At 38.3% G+C, this 15,382-nt stretch overlaps 1 long non-coding RNA gene and 1 pseudogene across 2 annotated transcripts in view; both read right to left on the bottom strand.

Annotated features, from left to right (window-relative positions):
- LOC109026216 (uncharacterized) overlaps window positions 1–15,382 on the bottom strand; it is a 173,328-nt gene that overhangs the window by 27,534 nt on the left and 130,412 nt on the right. The gene's annotated exons all lie outside the window — the stretch shown is intronic.
- LOC101137680 (cytochrome b-c1 complex subunit 6, mitochondrial-like) lies at window positions 4,920–5,191 on the bottom strand (annotated as a pseudogene).

The raw sequence follows: 15,382 nt of genomic DNA, 5'->3' as shown, positions 1-15,382 counted from the left end.
TATTATTCCATTGGTTTTTGATGGAAGGTTTTAAAAACGTCAATTTGATTCCAGTTGGTTGATAGTGTTGTTCAGTTCTGCAGCCTTACTGATTTGCTGTCTGCTAGGTTTTTCAATTACTTTAAGAGGAAGTTTAAAATCTCCAGCTACAATTGTGGACTTGTCTGTTTCCTTTCATTTCTGTCAGTTTTTGCTTCAGGAATTTTGAAATTCTGTTGTTAGGTGAATTCAGCATGTGAGGGCATCTGGAGGATAATAAGCGCATTGGGTTTTCTGTGCCCTGAGATTTTCAATGGCTGCAGCAGTCCTGGGTAAGAATGAAGAAGAAGCGGGCAAAGCAGGAGGTAAGGGGAGAAAGATGGGTAACAGATTCTAAACATACTTGTGTGGCCCTAAGAATTAGTTGGTGGGCAACGGGGAGCAAAAAGAGACATTTAAGCAGACAGTAACTGTATTAGTCTGTTTTCATACTGCTGATAAAGACATACCCGAGACTGGGCAATTTGCAAAAGAAAGAGGTTAATTGGACTTATAGTTCCACATAGCTGGGAGGCCTCACAATCATGGCAGAGGCAAGGAGGAGCAAGTCACATCTTACATGGATGGCAGCAGGCAAAGAGAGAGCTTGTGCATGGAAACTCCCATTTTAAAAACCATTTAGATCTTGTGAGACCCATTCATTATCACAGGAACAGCATGGGAAAGATCTGCACCCATGATTCAATCATCTCCCACTGGGTCCCTCCCACAACATATGGGAATTATGGGAGCTACAAGATGAGATTTGGGTGGGGACACAGAGCCAAACCATATCAGTAACATAATCAGATTTTTATTTCTGAAGTATATTTTGGAGGACATTGTAGATAAAGTTCAGGATTCCACAGGGGGAGATATGAACTTGAAATACATGCATACATAATTCTAATGAATGGACTTGGGAATCTGATGACAGCAGCATTGGAAGGGGTGAATTTTATTAGTTTAGATCAGAAAAGCATTCAGAAAGAAATAGACCTTGTATATACACACCAGCACTGGGACCTACTATAGTTTTTCTCTGTATGGGTAAAGAGGGGAGAGAGAATTATTTTATATATAGCAGTTCAGCATACTCATTATAAAGTTAGCATTAAAAGTTTAATGGAAAGGCCAATTTGCCAATTTGCTGCCTGTCCCTGTGAATGGCCTTATTAATAAATAATGCATATTGTTTAATGAAAAAAAGTCAAGGTAAAAATATAAAACATTTAAATGGGATGTCTTCACAAAAGGTCATTGCCCTTTCCAAATATTTTTTGATGAGTTCTTCTACCAAGGAAAGTTGTTTTTAAATGCATAGTTAGCATACAATGCATACTCCAGCACCTTAAGAATATCTAAGTGTACTTTGATAGGAATCCAAAGTTGTCTTCAAAAATGTTTACCAAAAGTCAAAATGATGGTCTGCCACTTATGTACTTATAAAGGTCTACAAATAATAATAAACAATAACTTCTCACAAAATAAGAAGTTTATCATATGCTGTCCTCGCAGGACAGCAGAAAACAGTTGCTACATCAAAGGAATGTTGAGAGGAGTTGAAAAGAAATTATTTACAAAGATGTGGTCAGGGTTCAGGGAAATCAACAAAGAATGGTGAAACACACCAATGCTAGCAACTGCAGGGAGCTCACTCTTTGACTTGAAGGACTACAAGGAAGGAGTGATTTCCAAAGTAACTGTGAAGAACACCCTCTACTCTCACCCAGCAAACTGCTGGAGTGTTACTTCACTCTCCTTCCACCCTCTTACTCTCTGCTGGAAACCCCCATTGGCCAAACCCAATAGGATGCAATGGATTGACCCACAGAGGTGAACCTCCTGGAGCAAGGAACAGGGTAGAGAAGAATAGAGAGTAGATTGGCAGGGTGAGGGATGGCCAGACAACTGAAAGCATTGAGAATGGGTACACGAAAAACAAAATTCTTATTGGGCATTTCATAATTGAAATAATTCCACCTCCACTGGCCATTATACACACGCACACACATTCACACATATACCCTAATTCTTCTTATGGAGAAAATAGTTATAAGTCTCATGTGTATTTTTTTTTTTTTTTTACTAAAATTCAAGCCTTTGATTCTCCTAGTGCCAGTTGAAAGACTGATGTTGTACATTAGAATTCCAAGCCCAGATGTTTCATCACATGGATAAATTATGTTACTTTCTAACAAATATAGTTACAAGAACTATACTTGCATTTGACCATTATATTAACTGATTGGGCTTGGAGTTGGGAAAGCAAATGGTCAAGTAACAAGTCTAAAATTCTCATGCATCCCTGAAAGTAGCTAAATGTCTCAATGATTTAAAGTGTTTGAGGCTTTAAGTGGTTCATTCAGAAGGCAAACTGAGATCATTCTGAGTCCTTGTCTTTTTTTATCATCACTTGATCACAATCCCTCTAATGAGATGAAGGGCTTCTTCTCTGTGAAATAGGGACTCAAGTATGCTTAAAGCAATTGAATTATGTTTCTTTTGTACAGGTGATTCACCGATTTGCCACCTTTTATATCCCTCAGGATTTGGCTGGGGCAGGAGCTCACTGGTCTTATCCACTACTGAAACCTTAAGAATGAGCATAGTGCTTCCCACACAACAGATACCATGAAGATATTTTTTTGACTGACAAAATTAATAAATTTTATTTTTTATTTTTTGTCAGATTTTTTTTCCATAGGTTATTGGGGAACTGGTGGTGTTTGGTTACATGAATAAGCTCTTTGGTGGTGATTTGTGAGATTTTCATGCACCCATCACCCGAGCAGTATACACTGCACCCAATTTGTAGTCTTTTATCCCTCACCCCTTTCCCACCCTTTCCCCCTAAGTCCCCAAAGTCCATTGTGTCATTCTTATGCCTTTGCATCCTCATAGCCTAGCTCCCACTTATGAGTGAGAACCTATGATGTTTGGTTTTCCATTCCTGAGTTACTTCACTTAGAATGATAGTCTCCAATCTCATCCAGGTCATTGCAAATGCCATTCATTCATTCCTTTTTATGGCTGAGTAGTATTCCATCATATACATATATATACCACAGTTTCTTTATCCACTCGTTGATTGATGGCCACTTGGGTTGGTTCCATGTTTTCGCAATTGTGAATTGTGCTGCTATAAATATGCATATGCAAGTATCTTTTTCTTATAACGACTTCTTTTCCTCTGGGTAGATACCCAGCAGTGGGATAGCTGAATCAAATGGTAGTTCTACTTTTAGTTTTTTAGGGAACCTCCACGCTGTTTTCCATAGTGGTTGTACTGGTTTACATTCCCACCAGAAGTGTAGAAGTGTTCCCTATTCACTGCATTCACACCAACATCTATTATTTTTTCATTTTTTTATTATGGCCATTCTTGCAGGAGTAAGGTGGTATCACTTTGTGGTTTTGATTTGCATTTCCCTGATCATTAGTGATGCTGAGAAATTTTTGTATGTTTACTTTTTTAATAGATTAACAAACAAACTAGACAGGCAACATAGCACTAGGAAGGACATCTTACTCTAATGCAGAACTTATCCTGTGTCCTGGCTCTATCCTTTTAGCTGTGTATTGTCTTCAGGGAGGTCACTTAACATCTCTGAGTTTCAGTGTCTTCAGCTATGAAATAAGAAGAAAAAAACAGAAAGCAATCCTACACAAGGTTGCCAAAGGATCATGGGAAATAATATGTTTGAAACTGTTTGGGAAATGTAAGGCATTTAAAAACATACACTATTTTTACTACTGAAATTGGTTACTGTGATGGTTAAGTTTGTGTGTCAACTTGACTGAACTAATAAGAGATGAATGGTGGCAGGTAAATACTATTTCTGGGGGTATTTATGAGAGTGTTTCCAGAAGAGATTAGCATTTGAATCAGTGGAATGAGTAAAGATCACTCTCATCAACATGGGTGGGCATCATCCAATCTGTTGAGGGCCCAAATAGAACACAAAGCTGGGGGAAAGGCAACTTTGCTGTCTTTCTTAGAGCTAGGACATCCATCTTCTCCTGCCCTTGGGCATTGGTACTCCTGGTTCTCAGACCCTCAGGCTCAAACTGGGACTTACACCATTGACTTCCTTGGGCCTGCAGCTTGCAGACGTAAGGTCATGGGACTTCTCAGCCTCATGATTGTGTGAGCCAATTTTCATAAGAAATATTTATACGTACATATATCTTATTAGTTCTTTTTCTCTGGAGAATCCTAATACAGATTTTTGTGTCAAGAAGTGGGCATGTTGCTGTAACAAATGCCTAGAAATGTGGAAGCAGCTTTGGAATTGGGTAATGCGTAGAGGCTGGAAGAGTTTCAAGGTTCATGCTAGAAAAAAAAAATAAAAACAAAAACAAAAAAAAACCTACATTGCCATGAATGTCCCACAAAGGGCAATTCTGATGAAGTCCCAGAGAGAAAGGAGGAAAGTTTGCTGTAGAGAAAACCTCAATCTTCTTAGAGAATTCCAAAGTGGTCACGAACAGAACGTTGGTAGAAATATGGACAATAAAGGCTATTCTGATGAAGACTCAGATGGAAATGAGGAAGAGGAACATGTTATTGGGCAATGGAAGAAAGGCAATTCTCACTCATTATAAACTGGAAGAGAACTTGGTTGAATTGTGTTCATGTTCTAGCATTTTGTGGAAGGTAGAATTTGTGAGCAAAGAAATTGGATATTTGGCTGAGGAAACCTTGTTTTTGTAGATCACAGAACTTCATTAAGATAGAATCACTGCTAATTACATAGAAGCTACTTGTCTAAGCCAAAATCCACGAGGTTAATATAAACTTACAGTTACACAAATTAGAAGCAAATGGCATATTCAAAACCATAAGGAAAGATCCTTATGCCAAGGTGATGAAGGCTGAAGTAAATATGTCTGCACATTTATTTCAAGCTGTTAAAGAGTTTGTGGGTCACTCAGTGGTCCCTTGCATGCAAAAAGTCCAAAGCTCCTTCATGCCATTCTCTTCTTTGCGACTGGAAGGATATACACTCATCACAGAGCTCTAGCCACTCCTGGCCTTTACACATTTCTCCAGCTGCTTGCATTGCTCTCTTTCTGTTGTTAGGGGATCCAGTAATTCCTCCTCTTGCTCTTCCTCCTCCATGAGATCTTCGGACCTGGTCAGCATCTTTCACTCATCTTCCAGTCCCATGTCTGGCTATGGTTCTGAATTCAACACACTCAAGCAGCAACAGCGGCACCTAATCCACCTCAGAATCAAGAAGGACTTATCAGCTGAGGAAAGTTTTAAGCAGTGTTGAAAGTGCAGTTGGCTTCTCTTGACTGCTTCTTGCAAAGTGTGAGAAGAGAGAAATGACTTACAAAATAATTATTAATGAAAAGGGAAGCAGAACTTAAAGATTTAGACAATTCTCAGCCTATTCATGTTAGAAAAAAAATGAGAAAGCCTGTATGGAAGAGAACATGAAGGGTGTGACCAAATTTGATAAGGAAATTAGCGTGGATCAGCTATCTCAATGGAGCCAGGTGCTATTCATCAGGACAATGGGGAGATTAGTCAGCCATCTAAATAGAAGTCCAAATAAGATGTATTGCACGCTCTATTGTCCAATACAATGAAAGAATGACCCCAAAGACATTTTGGAGAACATCAAGGCTATACTTACAATCACAGGCCAAGAATTCAAACACCCAGGGGGCCGAGTAATTTCAAATGAGGGGCCACTACTGTTCAGCACATCACGTCATGGGCTTCCTTACCCCAAACTCCATAACCATACTCCTCAATCACTCCAGGTATGAGTCCCATGTGCTGCACCCAGCAAAGCTGTAGAGGCATGGCTGCCTCCACCTAGATTTTAAATTATGCCACAGGACCCAGACAGAGGGATGCCTGTGGGGAAAAGCCATTGCAAGGAGCCCCAACAAGGACAATGCCCAGCAAAGCCACGGGGTAGGGCTACCCAGAGTCATGGGTATGGGGCTGCAACCGCAGTGGGTCCTGAAGACAGGACCACTGTCCCAGTGGGTCTGGAGTGCAGAGTATTAAGCCAAAGAAAATTATTCTCAAGACTTAAGGTTTGGTTGGGTGTGGTAGCTCATACCTATAATCCCAGCACCTTAGGAGGCCAAGGTGGGAGGATAACTTGAGGCCAGGAGTTCAAGACCAGCCTGGACAATATAACAAGACCCCATCTCTACAAAAAATTTAAAAGTTAGCTGGGTGTGTTGTCATGTGTCTGTAGTCCTAGCTACTCAGATTTTATTTTTCATACTAAGTCTCTAATATCCAGTATAGATTTGATACTTATAGCACATCTGGAATAGCACATTTCAAGTGTGGTTAGTGATTACTGTATTGAAGAGTGTAGTTCTGTAATGAAGATATATCAAAATGTATTAATTTACACAATTTCAAATAAGGCAGGAGGGTCACTTGAGCCTAGGAATTTGAGGTTACAGTGAGCTATGATTGCACCACTTCACTCCTGCCTGGGTGACAGTGTGAGACTCTGTCTCTAAAAAGTTTTTTTAATTAAAAAGACTCAAGGTTTAATGTTGTTTGCTCTCCCACCATTATATTTTGGAAGCACATTATATGTTTGATTTCACGGATTCACAGCCAAAGAGCAACATGATTCAGAATGAATCATACCTTGAGTCTCACTCATACCTAATTTAGATGATATTTAGATAGGACTTTGGACTTTAAACATTTAAGTTGATGCTAGAATGAGATAAGACTTTGGGGGCTATTGATATGAACTGAATGTATCTTGTGTGTGAGAAAGACATGATTTGGGGAGACCAAAAGCAGAATGCAATGGACTAAATGTTTATGTCCCCCCATGATTTCATATATTAAAATTCTAGCCACCTAGGTGATAGTATTAAAATGTAGGGCCTTTGCTAAGTGATTAGGACATAAGAGCAAAGCCCTCATGAATGGGATTACAAAAAAGCCTCTAGAGACATCTCTCACCCCTTCTGCCACGTGAGGTTACAGGGAAAAAACAGCCACCTAGAAAGTGGGTCTCTGAATCTGCCAGTCCCTTGATCTTGGACTTCCCAGCCTCTAGAACTATGAGAAACCAATTTCTGTTGTTTATACATTATCCAGTTTTATGATATCTTTGTTATAGCAGCTGGCACAGACTAAGCCAGTTACCACACAAACAAACAAAAAATGGGGATTTTATTTAATACAGATTTTTAAGTGCCAATGAAAATGTTATTTCTTCTATAAAGAACACAAAAAACTTTTTGTGACAAACTACAATCAGCATGCTTTTACATTTGAATCTCATTCCCAAAACAAATTTCTTGTATCTATTAAAATTAATAGTGCACGTCTTTTATTCAGCAATTCCTCTTCTGGGACTCTATATTTCTTAGAAATAAATAGTTATAAGGAGAGCAATGCTTATAATGACAATAGCAACTCGGAACAACATGAATGTATATTAGCAAGCTATATATTTAAAAATTGTGATATATCTGCACTACAGAACTACACTGCCCAATACAGTAGTCACTAGTCACATGTGAAATGTGGCTATCCAAGATGTGCTAGAAGTGTAAAATCTATACTGGATATTAGAGACTTATGGTAAAAAATAAGTGTGCAAAAAATTTCAATAATGTTTTATATTAAGTACATGCTGAAATGATAATGTTCTAGTTAACTAAAACATAAAATGTTAAAATTAATTATTCTTATTTTAAAAACTGTGGCCATTAGAAAACTTACAATTACACTTCTGGTTTGCATTGTATTTCCATTGGACAGTGTAAGTGTAGACTGGGAACTGGCAAATGTTTTCTGTAAAGAGCCAGAAAGGAAATATTTTAGGTTTTGCAATATTCCTGTTGCAACTACTCAAGTGAGTTGAGACAATATGTAAAAAAAATGAGCATGATCGTGTCCCAATAAGACTTTTTGTATGGACACTGTGATTTCAATTTCATGTAATTTTCACATCAAGAAATACTATTCTTCTAATTTTCCCCCAATCATTCAAAAACGTAAACACCATTCTTAGCTCATAAACCATATAAAAATAGGCAACAGGACAAATTTGGCCCATAAGTCATAGTTTGCTAACCTCTTCTATAAACTATCGAGGAGTTATTTTAAAATAAATTAGACCTATCTGTACTATACATACTTTCTCTAAACAATATATTGCAAAGTAGTATGTAGAGCATGATTTTACATTTGTAAAAAAGGCAAAATTATTATATTTATATGTTTACCTAATTCTATATGACCAAAGGACTATAGAAGGATACACACCAAACTGTTTATCTAACTTGTTACCATTGGACGTAAGATGGGAGACAAAAAAGAAAAATTTGTAGCTTTTGGTTTTGTGTCTATGGGTTTCCTGGATCACAGCAATTATGTATGACTCATAATATTGTGATAAAATAAAAGGTACATAAATTTCAAAAAAAGTTTTATCATATACACATAAAGACTCTTATTGAAATGTTGATATTATTGTTTATTTCCTTTGAATATGTTTTCTGTTGATCATAACTATAAAAACTTAAGGAGAAAAACTTAGATCAAAACAAAACTTCAATGACATAAAATGTCTTAAGTTAAAGACATTGTTGCCCTTCAAATTCTACACTTTGCATTAGTAAGTATAGTTAAACCTTATCTGAGCTCTTGATAAAATACAGTATTCTCCTAAGCTATTTTTATTTCAGAAAATACTTAATACATGTCTCCACTTTCAGTTTATACCAGCTATCTATTACTGCATGGCAAATTACTCCCCCAAAATTTAAAGGTCTGAAGCAAAAAGTAAACATTTACTATCTCACACAGTTTCTGTATGTCAAGCATTCAAGAACCGTTCAGCTGTTGGTTCTGGCTCACAGTCTCTCAAGAGGCACAGACAAGCTGTCAGCCAGGGCTGCAATCATTTGAAGGCTTGACTGGGGCCAGAGGATTCATTTCCAAGTAGTTCACTCAGATGGCTATTGGCAAAGGCCTCAGTTCCTTGACACATGGACCCCTCCATAGATCCACTCAATGTACTCATGTCATAGCAGCTGGCTTCCCCCAGGATGAGGGTACAAAAGAGAGGAAGGTAGAAGAAAGCTATAATGCCTTTCATAGTCTAGACTTGGGAGTCACACAACCACAATAACTTTTTGGTGAACAGCTCAGTTCTATTCAGCGTGGGAGGGGACTACACAACGGTGTGAATACCAGGAAGCAACAATCATTGGGCACCATCTTGGAAGCTGGCTACTACACACGTTCCCCAGACATATTCACCAAAATAGCTATGGGCATGGCCTTAAATCTAGCAATTAGCCATGTTTTACAAATAAAAATCTGATTAAAATATTCCAATTTTGTGTGGAGATGTATTGCAGGGAAAAACCTTTACATTATATTGAAAGTATATTTAAACTACAACTTAACTATAACAACCGACAAATCAGTGCAAAAAAAAAAACACTTAGAGAACACAGGGTATTTTATAAAAGCAACTTATCTAGCTGCATAAGCCACATGCTCAAGTGATTAAACACAAGAAGCAAGGCATTAGATGGAGAAAAATGGTATAGTAAAAATGAACTGCTTCAGCTTATTAGTTTCTTGACAAAGTGTATACATAACATAGAAAGTACAGAATTTCATTTGGTAAAATATCAGGTTATTACATAATATATAGAATATACTTTTGGAAAAGGAATTTTATGTATGGAAAAAAGACTAGAAGGATATGCACTGATATTAACCGTGGGTGTCTCTGGATATTAGATTGAACAGGATTGCTTTCCTTTGGCTTATGTGTTTTTATCTTTTATGTCCACAGAAAATATGCATCAATCACTTTAATGAGAAAAAGACTTATGCAAAAATGCCCATTGTCTGTTTTTTTCCGGCTTGCATTAAGGTATTTCTGCTCTCTAAGTTGCCTTTTGAAGAATTTTGAGATTCATAAGTCATTCTTACAAACCCAAAAAGGGTAAATTACCCATTCTAATGTTTATTCCTGAGGCTATAAGAAGCTAATTGTGAATAGGTGAAATAATAGATAAATTTCATTTACATTAACTTACTTTTATGCTCAATAAGGTCAAAGGTACATATTTTGTTTCTTTCTGGTCCATAAAATATAGATTGCTATTTTCAAAGTACATCAACAGTGGTAATAGCTATTCCCATTAGTCAGTCATATAATCTTATGAAATATTGACATGATAAAACAATGCAACTGAGAAAAAACCAATAAGACCATAGGTTTTATTGACAAATAAATGCACAGGTTTAAATTGTCTCTCACCACCTTTATACCTGATTGACATGTTATCAGAAAAATAAAGATTTAAGCTGGCCAAGATCAATGATTTCAAAATGATTCTTTAGTGCAGATAAAAATACAAATTCAATTCAATTCTAATTCATATTTGGGTTCATGCCACTTTGACAGTTACATTTTATGGCAAAATGTACTTTAATTTTATTCAAACCTTTTTCCAGCTTTTCTTAGAGATTCACTTTTTAATTTATGATACTTCCTTGCCCAATTCAAGCTTCATTCACTTTTAGATACTTTGGAAAGATAAATAACTGACACACACTGCCATTCATGAGTAATGTACCGCCTGTATCCTAAGAAAATAAAATAGGTGGCCAAAGAGATATATTTGTTTTAGAAATAAATATGTATCATATGTATAAGTAATAAAATAACAATGAATTAGAAATATGTCATAAAAATGCTTTTCTATTTTACTGAGATTAAATTATATACTGTAATATATACATTTAAAGAATGAAATACCTTAGTTGTGTCTTAAGCTAAATATAACTATGCTTGTATGTAAAGCATGCAAGTTAAGTCATATGTTTACACTTTATTTGTTTGCTACTTTCAGTATATATCCATTGGGAAATATTTTATTTGGCTGGCAAATATTGTATCATTGCAACTGTAGTCAACAAAAGCACTTGAAATGCAGGGATACCTCCATGTAGTACTTAACACTTTTTCGTAGGTCATACTGAGTACTTTTTATTAAAAAAAAAAAAAGTTAAAAAAATCATTTATTGAATACTTTCTATGTATCAGGAACACTACTGGGCATAAACTCCTTCACATACGTCATTTCATTTAATTTTTTTTTTTTTTTTGAGATGGAATCTCGTCCTGTCACCCAGGCTGGAGTGCAGTGGCACAATCTTGGCTCACTGCAACCTCCGCCTCCCGGATTCAAACAATTCTCTTGCCTCAGCCTCCCAAGTAGCTGGGATTACAGGCACCTGCCACCATGCCCAGCTAATTTTTTTTTTTTTTTTTTTTGTATTTTCAGTAGAGACGGGGTTTCACCATGTTGGCCAGACAGGTCTCGAACTCCTGGCCTCGTGATCTGCCTGCCTTGGCCTCCCAAAGTGCTGGGATTACAGGCATAAGCCACCGCACCTGGCCCATTTCGTTTAATTTTACAACCACCTAGCAAAGTAGAAAATATTATCTTCACTTTACAGATGAGGAAACTCACATCAGTCTGAACCCAAAGCCTGGATTCTTACCTGCTATACCTCAGAAAATTAATTAACATGTGGATCATATATTTATGACTGAGTAAGGAAAAAACAACTGTTTTTCCTCTCTTTACTCACACTCCCTCAGTACACATCAATTCTTTGACAGACACCAACTGCCTAAAATTTAACTCAACTGTGCCCTACAACTTAGGTTAATTTTGAGACTATCTATGTGGAGACAGTGTCAGACCACACAGGTTAAGAGCTCATTCCCACAAGACTACCCACACTACAGATAGCAGTCACAAGCCCCAGACTGTGACCTGTGCTTCTAACTCACGAGCTATAAATTGAAGGACTCCCATAACCTCCCTTTGGGCTCAACCATTTGTCAGAACAGCTCATTGAATTCCAGGAAACATGTTACTTACATTTATGATCTATTATAAAAGGATGCAACTCAGAAACAGCCAAACAGAAGAGATGCTTAGGGCAAGACATTGGGGATGGGGGCAGAGTGTCCATGCCTTCTCCAGCAGGTCATCCTGCATGTGTTCAGCAGCTCGGAAGCTCTCTGAACCCTGTCCTTTTGCGTTTTTATGAAGGCTTCCTTATGCGGGCCTGATTGATTAAATCATCAGCCATTGGTAATCAACTCAACCTTCAGTCAGGAAGTGGGGCTGAAAGTTACAACTCTCTAATCACATGACTGGTTCCCCTAGAAACCAGCCCCCACCCTGCAGCTATCTAGGGGCCACCAGCCATTAGTCATCTCATCAGCATGTAAAAAGACAAATCACTTCAGAGATTCCACAGGTTGTAGAAGCTGCGTGCTAGAAAATGGGGGTTGGAAGGATATATTTCTTATAATATAATATTATAATCACAATATCACAGTGCCCTACATACTTGTTTCTCTCATTTATTCACAGGTGAGACCATTAACAGACACCATTCACCTGGTAGCAAACACTCATGTCTAAGTCAGCGATGGGAATGTACATTTGCCTTTATAAGATCTGCCTTACAAAGCTCATCTTTAAAGCAATTTCGAACATTGCACATTGATTGTCAATTGAAGAATGACAAGGTTCATAAATTGTTTTTTTTTTTCTTTTTTCTTTTTTTTTAGGGTCTCATCGTGTTGCCCAGGCTGATCTCGAACTCCTGAGCTCAAGGGATCCACCTGCCTTGGCCTCCGAAAGTGCTGGGATTATAGGCATGAGCCACCGCACCCAACCCAAGGTTCCTAAATTTGGAAAGGAGAGTTTTATTTCTCATAAAGGTTGCAGCCTGCAAGATGGCCACTCTGACAGGCTGGAAAATGTAGCTTCCTGCCAGAAGCCAAAAACAGGCACCTTGAGGTTGGGAAGAATAAGACAAGGATATATGTTAATAGGGGTTGCCAACTACACATATCCCACAGATTATAGGAGGAGCTGTGAACATTTGTGAAGGGGAGGTATGGGCATGTGTAGTAGGCTAACATGTACACAGCATGTATCTCATGTTCACTTTGGGGTGGAGACTTAACATTTAAATGTATTACAATTAGGCCCTATACAGCCAAATGTGAAGCAGAGGACAAAAAGGCCCTCTGTGCATAGCCTTCAAAGACTGTCCAGAACCATCCCATGGTCAACGGTCTTTTATCAGGAAGAAATGCTGGTTGGCTGCTGTATTGAAGTCACAAAAAGGAGGGGCAGCATCAGGCAGTTGGTTGATATCAGTGGAGGACCCAGTCTTTCAAAATGACTGGTTTTGTTTAACCCTTAGGGAAGAAAGCCTAACGGTGTTTAGTGAGGGAGGGGATATAATGAGGTGTGTCTGACTTCCTACCCTGCCATGGCTAAGAACTCAGTTTTTACGGTTTCTCTAGGGTCCCCTTGGCCAAGAGGGGGTCCTTTCAGTCATTTGGGAAGCTTGGAATTTTATTTTTATTTCTCAATATCATCTCCTATTTATTCTCTAGATCTGATTATAGGTAGGCTACTTGTAAGCATGATCGAGAATTGCAAATCCTGACCATGCATAGTGTCTCACGCCTGTAATCCCAACACTTTGGGAGGCTGAGGTGGGTGGATCAATTGGGATCAGGAGTTCTAGACCAGCAATTTAGTGAGACCGTACATCTACTTAAAAAATCAAAAAAACTAGCTGGGTGTGGTGGGGTATGCTTACAGTCCCAGTTCCTCAGGAGGCCGAGGTAAGAGAATCGTTTGAGTTTAGGAGGTTGAGGCTGCAATGAGCCATGATCATGCCACTGGGCTCCAGCAGCAAAGTGAAACCCTCTATTTTTTTTTAATTGCAAATTCTATTGCCTTGCATTAACTAAACCCTGTTCTTCCTGTTCATGATTGGAGTAAGATAAATAAGAGAAGGAAATAATGGACATGAAGGCAACTTCCCAGTATTCACCCTGCCCCAGACAACTGGTTGAGCCAATCATGTTCATTTCATAGTCTAGTAAATAAGAATTTTCAGCTTACAATGAGGTAGCAGGGAAAACCTCATGGGGTTGGGGATTGCTTTTAAGCAAATTTCCTACTCCTAAGAGAGAACCACAGAAGTCTCTTTCTTCTAGACATAATTTTGACTGTATAGGAAACTTGCAACTTTCAAAAGCATCCTGCTTTTAGACTAAAATAATGCTATCCTGAGAATGCTCTATGAATTCAAAGAGTCTGAGTTCCTCAATGATATCGCTGAGCCACTCAGAATACCAGACTTAAAGCTCGTCTGACTTCTGGGCTCTGTTAAGTGAGATGATATATCTTCTATTTTTAAAACTGGCTTGAGTTAAGTTTCTGTTACTTGCAGTCAAAAAGTACCCTATTTTATACCAGTGGTAACCAAACAATGGTTATATACTTATTTGGGCATTCAATATTATTCTTAACTGACCAGAGTTTCATTTAATATAATTGAATAATAAACTATCCCAAAACCTAGTGGCATAAAACAACCAGTTATTGTATTCATAGATTCTGTAGGTCAGGCACTTGGACAGAGCACAGAGAGAATAGCATGTCTATGCTCCATGATACCTGAGGCCTGAGATGGAGGCCTAAAAATCTTTGAAGTCTTTAGAGTCCTTGAAGATTGAGGTCTTGATCATCTAAAAGTTCATTCACTCGCATGGTTTTGTTAGCTACTGGCTGAGAACCTAGTTGAAGGTGTTGGCTAGAACATGTTCACCTGGCTTCTCCATGTGGCCTGGGCTTCCTCAAAACATGACAACTGAGTTCGGTTCCACAGGTGTGCATCCCAAGAGGGAGTGAGGGCCAAGCAGAAGCCACATCACCTTTGATGTGCTAACTTCAGAAGTCACCCAGTGCCACCTCCATTGCATTCTATAGCTCAGGACAGTTACCAAGTTACATCCAGTTTCAAGCAGAGGGAACAAAGAAATGTCATTATCACGTTGTAAGAATAGCATACAGCATGGGATGTATATTTGTATGGCCAACTTTGGAAATGCCATCTGCCACAGTTTGCTTCTGGCCACAATAATTCACAACCCTAGCACATGCAAAATATACCATTCCTCTCTTGAAACCCTCAAGTCTTATTGCAGCATCAGCTCAAAGTCCATGATCTTGTCGCCACAATCACCTCAGGTCCATGTACAGACGTGGCTCCTCAGATGCAATTCTTTGACTTACAGCTGCTCAACTACATTCATCTCCATCTTAATACTGTTAATCAATGAGACAATTTATCTATTCCAGAAACATTCAACATTCAATGGTGGGACAGCTGTAGACTCCCTGCTAAGAACAGCCCTATTCATAAAGAGGGGGCATGGGAGACTGTCATCACTGTTTCACCACAGTTCTAAAATTCAAACAGGTGTATATTGCC

Source organism: Gorilla gorilla, chromosome 2, assembly GCF_029281585.2.
Source record: "Gorilla gorilla gorilla isolate KB3781 chromosome 2, NHGRI_mGorGor1-v2.1_pri, whole genome shotgun sequence".
NCBI classification, from domain to species: domain Eukaryota; kingdom Metazoa; phylum Chordata; class Mammalia; order Primates; family Hominidae; genus Gorilla; species Gorilla gorilla.
The sequence above is the reverse complement of the archived record's forward strand: the minus strand, read 5'-3'. Positions and strand labels throughout refer to the sequence as shown.